Source organism: Brassica napus, chromosome A5 (genome assembly GCF_020379485.1).
Source record: "Brassica napus cultivar Da-Ae chromosome A5, Da-Ae, whole genome shotgun sequence".
Lineage (NCBI taxonomy): Eukaryota > Viridiplantae > Streptophyta > Magnoliopsida > Brassicales > Brassicaceae > Brassica > Brassica napus.
Window position 1 is genome coordinate 26,929,823 of NC_063438.1, and position 12,795 is coordinate 26,942,617.

Below are 12,795 nucleotides of genomic sequence, written 5' to 3' on the forward strand. Positions count from 1 at the left end.
GAAAATACTGTTTTAATGCATAGTTGCATCCGTCACTAAGATATGATGAAGGTCAAAGATGTTTGGAATTTTTGTTGTTTCCATTTTTTCTAGAAAATAGCTATTTTATAGTGTTTAGTACACCAATTTAGGGAATATTATGAAGTTTTACTAAATTAATTGACAAAAAAATGAAAATGATGCCCATGTACCATGAAAGAGAGTTTAATATACACTAATAAAAATGTAGAATGTGTTTAGACATTTTAAAACAACACTAAAGATCATAGGCTTCAGTATATAGAGCATTAACCGAAAAATTAAATATTTTAATAGGGGTTAACCCATAGATTTTGAGAAAATTTCAAAAATATGAAAATACTGTTTTAATGCATAGTTGCATCCTTCACTAATATATGATGAAGGTCAAAGAGGTTTGAAACTTTTGTTGTCTCCATTTCTCTAGAAAATAGGGATTTTATAGTGGTTGATCCATCTATTTAGGGAGTACTATGAAGTTTTACTAAATTAATTGATAAAAAAAATTAAAACAATGCCCATGTACCGTGAAAGAGAGTTTAATATACATTAATACAAATGTAGAATGTGTTTAGAAATTTTAAAACAACACAGAAGATCACAGGCTTAAGTATATATATCTACTGAAAAACACTTAGATTTAGAGAAAACTTCAAAAAAATAAAAAATTTGTTTTAATGCATAGTTGCATCCTTCACCAACATATGATGAAGGTCAAAGAGGTTTGAAACTTTTCTTGTCTCTGCTTCTCTAGAAAATAGCGTTTTTATAGTGGTTAGTCCACCAATTTAGTGAGTATTTCAAAGTTTTACTAAATTAAGTGACAAAAAATTAAAACGATGTCCATGTACCATGAAAAAGAGTTTAATATACATTACTACAAATGTAGAATGTGTTTAGAAAGATTAAAACAACACTAAAGATCATAAGCTTCAGTACATATAGCATTAACCGAAAAATTCAATATTCTAATAGGGATTAACCATAGATTTTGAGAAAATTTCAAAAATATGAAAATACTGTTTTAATGCATAGTTGCATCCTTCACTAACATATGATGAATGTCAAAGATGTTTGGAACATTTGTTGTCTCCGTTTTTGTATAAAATAGCTATTTTATATTGGTTAGTCCACCAATTTAGGGAATATTATGAAGTTTTACTAAATTAATTGACAAAAAATTGAAAATGATGCCCATGTACCATGAAAGAAAGTTTAATATATATTACTACAAATGTAGAATGTGTTTAGAAATATTAAAACAAAACTAAAGATCATAAGCTTCAGTGCATAGAGCATTAACCAAAAAATTCAAAATTTTAATAGGGGTTAACCCATAGATTTTAAGTAAATTTCAAAAATCTGAAAATACAGTTTTAATGCATAGTTGCATCCTTCACTAACATATGATGAAGGTCAAAGATGTTTGAAACTTTTGTTGTCTCCATTTCTCTAGAAAATAACGATTTTATAGTGGTTGATCCACCCATTTAGGGAGTATTATGAAGTTTTACTAAATTAATTGATAAAAAAATTAAAATGATGCTCATGTACCATGAAAGATAGTTTAATATACATTACTACAAATGTAGAGTGTGTTAAGAAATTTTAAAACAACATTAAAAATCATAGGCTTCAGTATATAGAGCATTAACCAAAAAAAATTCAATATTTTCGTAGAGGTTGTTAACCCATACATTTTGAGAAAATTTCAAAAAAATGAAAATATTGTTGTAATGCATAGTTGCATCCTTCACCAACATATGATGAATGTCAAAGAGGTTTGGAACTTTTCTTGTCTTCGTTTCTCTAGAAAATAGCGTTTTTATAGTGGTTAGTCCACCAATTTAGGGAGTATTATCAAGTTTTACTAAATTAATTGACAAAAATTTAAACGATGTCCATGTACCATGAAAGAGAGTTTAATATATATTACTACAAATGTAGAATGTGTTTTGAAATATATAGAGCATTAACCGAAAAATTCAATATTTTATTAGGGGTTAACCCAGAGATTTTGAGAAAATTTCAAAAATATGAAAATACTGATTTAATGCATAGTTGCATCTTTCACTAACATATGATGAAGGTCAAAGAAGTTTGGAACTTTTGTTGTCTCCGTTTCTCTAGAAAATAGCGAATTTATAGTTGTTAGTCCACCAATTTAGGGAGTATAAAAAATTAAACCGATGTCCATCTACCATGAAAGAGAGTTTAATATACCTTACTACAAATGTAGAATGTGTTTAGAAATTTTAAAACAACAATAAAGATCATAGGTTTCAGTATATAGAGCATTAACCGAAAAATGCAATATTTTCGTAGGGGTTAACCCATAGATTTTGAGAAAATTTCAAAAATATGAAAATACTGTTTTAATGCATAGTTGCATCCTTCACTAACATATGATGAAGGCCAAATATGTTTGGAACTTTTGTTGTCTCCGTTTTTGTAGAAAATAGCTATTTTATATTGGTTAGTCTACCAATTTAGGGAATATTATGAAGTTTTACTAAATTAATTGACAAAAAATGAAAATTATGCCCATGCACCATGAAAGAGAGTTTAATATAAATTTAATACAAATGTAGAATGTGTTTAGAAATATTAAAACAACACTAAAGATCATAGGCTTCAGTATATAGAGCATTAACCGAAAAATTCAATATTTTAATAGGGGTTAACCCATAGATTTTGAGAAAATTTAAAAAATATGAAAATACTGTTTTAATGCATAGTTGCATCCTTCACTAACATATGATGAATGTCAAAGAGGTTTGAAACTTTTGTTGTCTCCATTTCTTTTGAAAATAGCGATTTTAGAGTGGTTGATCCACCCATTTAGGGAGTATTATGAAGTTTTACTAAATTAATTGATAAAAAATTAAAACAATGCCCATGTACCGTGAAAGAGAGTATAATATAAATTAATACAAATGTAGAATGTGTTTAGAAATTTTAAAACAACACAGAAGATCACAGGCTTAAGTATATAGAACATCTATCGAAAAACACATAGATTTAGAGAAAATTTCAAAAAAATGAAAATTTTGTTTTAATGCATAGTTGCATCTTTCACCAACATAAGATGAAGGTCAAAGAGGTTTGGAACTTTTCTTGTCTCCGCTTCTCTAGAAAATAACGTTTTAATAGTGGTTAGTCCACCAATTTAGGGAGTATAAAAAATTAAAACGATGTCCATGTACCATGAAAGAGAGTTTAATATACCTTACTACAAATGTAGAATGTGTTTAGAAATTTTAAAACAACAATAAAGATCATAAGTTTCAGTATATAGAGCATTAGCCGAAAAATTCAATATTTTCGTAGGGGTTAACCCATAGATTTTGAGAAAAATTTCAAAAATATGAAAATACTGTTTTAATGCATAGTTGCATCCTTCACTAACATATAATGAAGGTCGGAAAGGTTTGAAACTTTTGTTGTCTCCATTTCTCTAGAAATGGCGTTTTTATAGCGGTTAGTCGACCAATTTAGGGAATATTATGAAGTTTTACTAAATTAATTGACAAAAATTGAAAATGATGCCCATGTACCATGAAAGAGAGTTTAATATACACTAATACAAACGTAGAATGTGTTTAGAAATTTTAAAACAACACTAAAGATCATAGACTTCAGTATATAGAGCATTAACCGAAAAATTCAATATTTTAATAGGAGTTAACCCATAGATTTTGAGAAAATTTCAAAAATATGAAAAAACTGTTTTAATGCATAGTTGCATCCTTCACTAACATATGATGAAGGTCAAAGAGGTTTGAAACTTTTGTTGTCTCCATTTCTCTAGAAAATAGCGATTTTATAGTGGTTGATCCATCTATTTAGGGAGTATTATGAAGTTTTACTAAATTAATTGATAAAAAAATTAAGACAATGCCCATGTACCGTGAAAGAGTGTTTAATATACATTAATACAAATGTAGAATGTGTTTAGAAATTTTAAAACAACACAAAAGATCACAGGCTTAAGTATATAGAACATCTACTGAAAAACACATAGATTTAGAGAAAATTTCAAAAAAATAAATTTTTTGTTTTAATGCATAGTGGCATCTTTCACCAACATATGATGAAGGTCAAAGAGGTTTGAAACTTTTCTTGTCTCCGCTTCTCTAGAAAATAGCGTTTTTATAGTGGTTAGTCCACCAATTTAGGGAGTATTACGAAGTTTTACTAAATTAAGTGACAAAAAATTAAAACGATATCCATGTACCATGAAAGAGAGTTTAATACACATTACTACAAATGTAGAATGTGTTTAGAAATATTAAAACAACACAAAAGATCATAAGCTTCAGTACATAGAGCATTAACCGAAAAATTCAATATTTTAATAGGGGTTAACCAATAGATTTTGAGAAAATTTCAAAAATATGAAAATACTGTTTTAATGCATAGTTGCATCCTTCACTAACATATGATGAAGGTCAAAGAGGTTTGAAACATTTGTTGTCTCTATTTCTATAGAAAATAGCGATTTTATAGTGGTTGATCCACCATTTATGGATTATTATGAAGTTTTACTAAATTAATTGATAAAAAATTAAAATGATGCCCATGTACCATGAAAGAGAGTTTAATATATATTACTACAAATGTAGAATGTGTATAGAAATATTAAAACAACACTAGAGATCATAGGCTTCAGTATGTAGAGCATTAACCGAAAAATTCAATATTTTAAAAGGGGTTAACCCATAGATTTTGAGAAAATTTCAAAAATATGAAAATACTGTTTTCATGCATAGTTGCATCCTTCACTAACATATGATTAAGGTCAAAGAAGTTTGAAACTTTTGTTGTCTCCGTTTCTCTAGAAAATAGTGATTTTATAGTTGTTAGTCCCCCAATTTAGGGAGTATAAAAAATTAAAATGATGTCCATGTACCATGAAAGAGAGTTTAATATACCTTACTACAAATGTAGAATGTGTTTAGAAATTTTAAAACAACAATAAAGATCATAGGTTTCAGTATATAGAGCATTAACCGAAAAATTCAATATTTTCGTAGGGGTTAACCCATAGATTTTGAGAAAATTTCAAAAATATAAAAATACTGTTTTAGTGCATAGTTGCATCCTTCACTAACATATGATGAAGGCCAAATATGTTTGGAACTTTTGTTGTCTCCGTTTTTGTAGAAAATAGCTATTTTATATTGGTTAGTCTACCAATTTAGGGAATATTATGAAGTTTTACTAAATTAATTGACAAACAAATGAAAATGATGCCCATGCACCATGAAAGAGAGTTTAATATAAATTTAATAAAATTGTAGAATGTGTTTAGAAATATTAAAACAACACTAAAGATCATAAGCTTCAGTATATAGAGCATTAACTGAAAAATTCAATATTTTAATAGGGTTAACCCATAGATTTTGAGAAAATTTAAAAAATATGAAAATACTGTTTTAATGCATAGTTGCATCCTTCACTAACATATGATGAATGTCAAAGAGGTTTGAAACTTTTGTTGTCTCCATTTCTTTAGAAAATAGCGATTTTATAGTGGTTGATCCACCCATTTAGGGAGTATTATGAAGTTTTACTAAATTAATTGATAAAAAAAATTAAAACAATGCCCATGTACCGTGAAAGAGAGTATAATATAAATTAATACAAATGTAGAATGTGTTTAGAAATTTTAAAACAACACAGAAGATCACAGGCTTAAGTATATAGAACATCTATTGAAAAACACATAGATTTAGAGAAAATTTCAAAAAAATGAAAATTTTGTTTTAATGCATAGTTGCATCTTTCACCAACATAAGATGAAGGTCAAAGAGGTTTGGAACTTTTCTTGTCTCCGCTTCCCTAGAAAATAACGTTTTAATAGTGGTTAGTCCACCAATTTAGGGAGTATTATGAAGTTTTACTAAACTAATTGACAAAAAATTAAAACGATGTCCATGTACCGTGAAAGAGAGTTTAATATACATTACTACAAATGTACAATGTGTTTAGAAATATTAAAACAACACTAAAGATCATAAGCTTCAGTACATAGAGCATTAACCGAAAAATTCAATATTTTTATAGGGTTAACCCATAGATTTTGAGAAAAATTTCAAAAATATGAAAATACTGTTTTCATGCATAGTTGCATCATTTACTAACATATAATGAAGGTCAAAAAGGTTTGAAACTTTTGTTGTCTCCATTTCTCTAGAAATGGCGTTTTTATAGCGGTTAGTCCACCAATTTAGGGAGTATTATGAAGTTTTACTAAATTAATTGACAAAATATTAAAACGATGTCCATGTACCATGAAAGAGAGTTTAATATATATTACTACAAATGTAGAATGTGTTTATAAATATTAAAACAACACTAAAGATCATAGGCTTCAGTACATAGAGCATTAACCGAAAAAGTTAATATTTTAATAGGGGTTAACCCATAGATTTTGAAAAAAATTCAAAAATATGAAAATATTGTTTTAATGCATAGTTGCATCCTTCACTAACATATGATGAAAGTCAAAGAAGTTTGAAACTTTTGTTGACTCCGTTTCTCTAGAAAATAACGATTTTATATTTGTTAGTCCACCAATTTAGGGAATATAAAAAATTAAAACGATGTCCATGTACCATGAAAGAAAGTTTAATATACCTTACTACAAATGTAGAATGTGTTTAGAAATTTTAAAACAACAATAAAGATCATAGGTTCAGTATATAGAGCATTAACCAAAAAGATCAATATTTTCGTAGCGGTTAACCCATAGATTTTGAACAAATTTCACTAATATGAAAAATATTGTTTTAATGCATAGTTGCATCCTTCACTAACATATGAAGAAGGTCAAAGAGGTTTGGATATTTTGTTGTCTCCGTTTCTCTAGAAAATAGCGATTTTATAGTGGTTGGTCCACCCATTTAGGGAGTATTATGAAGTTTTACTATATTATTTGACAAAAAATTAAAACGATGCCAATGTACCATGAAAGAGAGTTCAATATACACTAATAAAAAGGTAGAAAGTGTTTTGAATTTTTAAAACAACATTAAAGATCATAGGCTTCAGTATATAGAGCATTAACCGAAAAAATCAATATTTTAATCTGGGTAAACCCTTAGATTTTGAAAAAATTTCAAAAAGATAAAAATATTGTTTTAATGCATAGTTGCATCATTCACTAACATATGATGAAACTTTTGTTGCCTCCATTTCTCTAAAAAATAGCGATTTTATAGTGGTTGTTCCACCCATTTATGGAGTATTATGAAGTTTTACTAAATTAATTGATAAAAAATTAAAATGAAGCCCATGTACCATGAAAGAGAGTTTACTATACATTACTACAAATGTAGAATGTGTTTAGAAATATTAAAACAACTCTAAAGATTATAGGCTTCAGTATATAGAGCATTAACCGAAAATTCAATATTTTAATAGGAGTTAACCCATAGATTTTGAGAAAATTTCAAAAATTTAAAAATACTGTTTTAATGCATAGTTGCATCTTTCACTAACATATGATGAAGGTCAAAGAGGTTTGAAACTTTTGTTATCTCCATTTCTCTAGAAAATAGCGATTTTATAGTGGTTGATCCACCCATTTAAAGAGTATTATGAAGTTTTACTAAATTAATTGACAAAAAATTAAAACGATGCCAATATACCATGAAATAGAGTTTAATATACACTAATAAAAATGTAGAATGTGTTTAGAAATTTTAAAACAACACTAAAGATCATAAGCTTCAGTATACAGAGCATTAACCGAAAAAATCAATATTTTAATCGGGATTAATCCATAGATTTTGAGAAAATTTCAAAAAGATGAAAATATTGTTTTAATGCATAGTTGCATCATTCACTAACATATGATGAAGGTCAAAGAAGTTTGAACTTTTGTTGCCTCCATTTCTCTAAAAAATAGCGATTTTATAGTGGTTGTTCCACCCATTTAGGGAGTATTATGAAGTTTTACTAAATTAATTGATAAAAAATTAAAATGAAGCCCATGTACCATGAAAGAGAGTTTAATATACATTAATACAAATGTAGAACGTGTTTAGAAAATTTTAAAACAACACAAAAAATCATAGGCTTAAATATATAGAACATCTATCGAAAAACACATAGATTTTGAGAAATTTTCAAAAAAATGAAAATACTGTTTTAATGCATAGTTGCTTCCTTCACCAACATATGATGAAGTTCAAAGAGGTTTGGAACTTTTCTTGTCTTCGTTTCTCTAGAAAATAGCGTTTTTATAGTGGTTAGTCCACCAATTTAGTGAGTATTATGAAGTTTTACTAAATTAATTAACAAAAAATTAAAACGATGTTTATGTAACATGAAAGAGAGTTTAGTATATATTACTACTAATGTATAATGTGTTTAAAAATATTAAAACAACTCTAAAGATCATAGGATTCAGTACATAGAGCATTAACCGAAAAATTCAATATTTTAATAGGGGTTAACCCATAGATTTTGAGAAAATTTCAAAAATATGAAAATACTGTTTTAATGCATAGTTGCATCCTTCACTAACATATGATGAATGTCAAAGAGGTTTGGAACTTTTCTTGTCTCCGTTTCTCTAGAAAAATAGCGTTTTTATAGTGGTTAGTCCACCAATTTAGGGAGTATTACGACGTTTTACTAAATTAATTGACAAAAAGATAAAACGATGTCCATGTACCATGAAAGAGAGTTTAATATACATTATTAAAAATGTAGAATGTGTTTAGAAATATTAAAACAAATCTAAAGATTATAGGCTTCAGTACATAGAGCATTAACCGAAAAATTCAATATTTTAATAGGGGTTAACCCATAGATTTTGAGAAAACTTCAAAAATATGAAAATACTGTTTTATTGCATAGTTGCATCATTCACTAACATATGATGAAGGTCAAAGAGGTTTGAAACTTTTGTTGTCTTCATTTCTCTAGAAAAAAACGATTTTATACTGGTTGATCCATCCATTTAGGGAGTATTATGAAGTTTTACTAAATTAATTGATAAAAAAATTAAAATGATGCTCATGTACCATAAAAGAAAGTTTAATATACATTACTACAAATGTAGAATGTATTTAGAAATTTTAAAACAACATTAAAAATCATAGGCTTCAGTATATAAAGCATTAACCTAAAAAATTTAATATTTCGTAGGGGTTGTTAGCCCATAGATTTTGAGAAAATTTCAAAAAAATGAAAATATTGTTTTAATGCATAGTTGCATCTTTTACCAACATATGATGAATGTCAAAGAGGTTTGAAACTTTTATTGTCTCCGTTTCTCTAGAAAATAGCATTTTTATAGTGGCTAGTCCACCAATTTATGGAGTATTATGAAGTTTTGCTAAATTAATTGACAAAAAATTAAAACGATATCCATGTACCATGAAAGAGAGTTTAATATATATTATTACAAATGTAGAATGTGTTAGAAATATTAAAACAACACTAAAGATCATAGGCTTCACTACATAGAATATTAACCAAAAAAATCAATATTTTAATAGGGGTTAACCTATAGATTTTGATAAAATTTCAAAAATATGAAAATACTGTTTTAATGCATAGTTGCATCCTCCACTAACATATGATGAAAGTCAAAGGGGTTTAAAACTTTTGTTGTCTCCATTTCTCTAGAAAATAGCGATTTTATAGTGGTTGATCCACCCATTTAGGGAGTATTATGAAGTTTTACTAAATTAATTGATAAAAAAATTAAAATGATGCTCATGTACCATGAAAGAGAGTTTAATATACATTGCTACAAATGTAGAATGTGTTTAGAAATTTTAAAACAACATTAAAAATCATAGGCTTCAGTATATAGAGCATTAACCAAAAAATTCAATATTTTCGTAGGGGTTGTTAACCCATAGATTTTGAGAAGATTTCAAAAAAATGAAAGTACTGTTTTAATGCATAGTTGCATCCTTCACCAACATATGATGAAGGTCAAAGAGGTTTAGAACTTTTGTTGTCTCCATTTCTCTAGAAAATAACTATTTTATAGTGGTTAGTCCACCAACTTAGGCAGTATTATGAAGTTTTACTAAATCAATTGACAATAAATTAAAACGATGCCAATATACCATGAAAGAGCGTTTAATATACACTAATAAAATTATAGAATGTGTTTAGAAATTTTAAAACAACACTTAAGATCATAGGCTTTAGTATATATTATATAGAGCATTAACAAAAAAAATCAATATTTTAATAGGGTTAACTCATAAATTTTGAGCAAATTTCAAAAATATGAAAATATTGTTTTAATGCATAGTTGCATCATTCCCTAACATATGAAGAAGGTCAAAGAGGTTTAGAACTTTTGTTGTCTCCGTTTTTTTAGAAAATAGCAATTTTATAGTGGTTAGTCCACCAATTTAGGGAGTATTATGAAGTTTTACTAAATTAATTGACTAAAAAATTAAAACGATGCCAATTTACCATGAAAGAGAGTTTAATATACACTAATACAAATGTAGAATGTGTTTAGAAATTTTAAAACAACACTTAAGATCATAGGCTTCAGTATATATTATATAGAGCATTAACCGAAAAATTCAACATTTTAATAGGGGTTAACCCATAGATTTTGAGAAAATTTCAAAAATATGAAAATATTGTTTTAATTCATAGTTGCATCCTTCATTAACATATGATGAAGGTCAAAGAAGTTTGAAACTTTTGTTGTCTCAATTTCTCTAAAAAATAGCGATTTTATAGTGGTTGGTCCACCCATTTAGGGAGTATTATGAAGTTTTACTAAATTAATTGATAAAAAATTAAAATGATGCCCATGTACCATGAAAGAGAGTTTAATATACATTACTACAAATGTAGAATGTGTTTAGAAATTTAAAAACAACATTAAAAATCATAGGCTTCAGTATATAGAGCATTAACCAAAAAAATTCATTATTTTCGTAAGGGTTGTTAACCCATAGATTTTGAGAAAATTTTAAAAAATAAAAATATTATTTTAATGCATAGTTGCATCATTCACCAACATATGATGAAGGTCAAAGAGGTTTGAAATTTTTCTTGTCTTCGTTTCTCAAGAAAATAGCGATTTTATAGTGGTTGGTCCACTCATTTATGGAGTATTATGAAGTTTTACTAAATTAATTGATAAAAAATTAAAATGATGTCCATGTACCATGAAAGAGAGTTAAATATACATTACTACAAATGTAGAATGTGTTTAGAAATTCTATGCATTAAATATGAAAATTATGTTTTAATGCAAAGTTGCATCATTCACTAACATATGATGAAGGTCAAAGAGGTTTGGAACCTTTGTTGTCTCCGTTTTTCTAGAGAATATCGATTTTATAGTGGTTAGTCCACCAATTTAGAGAGTATTATGAAGTTTTACTAAATTAATTGACAAAAAAAATTAAAATGATGTCCATGTACCATGTAATAGAGTTTAATATACATTAATATAAATGTAAAATGTGTTTAGAAATTTTAAATCAGTACTAAAAATCATAGGTTTCGCTATATAAAGCATTTACCGAAAAATTCAATATTTTCGTATGGGGTCTTCAATATGTACAAAAAGCATAAAATGAACCAGTTGATTAACGATCTTTACAGTCAAATTAGTGAAAAGAAAGATGAAATAGCCGTAGAGAGAAGCAATGCTATGCCACTAACCCTATATAGATATGCATTTCGTTTTGGTATTTTACTTTAGGTGTAAAGTACTATTTAAATATAACTGTAGTAATATTTACGAAATCATTGCACTGATTACAAAATCCAAAGTTTGAGTTATTGGCCCCTCTCTTCTGCCTAGTCAGTCCGTTACACAACTACTAAAAGTCACAAATAGATCTCTCCGATGGTGGATGATCTCCCGGGAAATTTTCGTGTTACACCTTTTTTTTTAAAGTGTTTCAAAAAAAAAAGATCTCCTCGATGGTTGATTTACACGTCGTCATGCCATCTGAATCTCTACTTTGCTCCTCCATTTTACCAAAGAAACAACCTTTATGACGCATAAATTAGGTTATTTTTCTTCTTTTTTGAACTCCTTTCACAAGTAACTACTCCAAATTGAAACTAAAGACAGAACATAAACGAGGAACAATCATTATGGATGCCCTGCACACATGGCACTAGAGTCCTTGTAGCATTTCAATTTTATAAAGCCGCATTCAATTTAACCTCTTCTGGATAATTACATCCATCTTGTTTCCTTAACATTTAATGTTTCTTTTTGTCATCTTGATTAGTTGCAGGTGGCGACACGTAAACCGAACATGATGTAAAATAATGGTATAAACGAAACAGAAACCATTCCGATATACACTAGTGAATTTACTTTATTTTGGCAACAGTATTTCGTAAAGATGTTGAAAATGTTATGTGACAATATGTCTTTAGCTGACTGTCTATCTTGAGATTATGGATAATGAGTGGAAAGTCATGATTGATTGAGTATAACTTGTTCTATTATCTCTGTTAATCTCTTATATACTAAAGCGCAAGTCGCTCGACCAATCCTGTTTCGCCACCTGGTTAAAACAAATTTCAAAAAAAAATAAAACAGTTACTGAAAAATAACAATCAAAACAAAACAGTTTACGTTAAAAAAACAAAAACAGTTTATTTCTTCCCCCACTAAAAAATAAAGAAGCAAATTTATTTGTATCAGCCTCAACGTACAGCCATGATCTCCACCACCTCCTCCGTTACATCAACTTTAAATGAATAACTTTACAAAAAAAAACTTCAAGCTGTTTACTTCTTCCACGAATT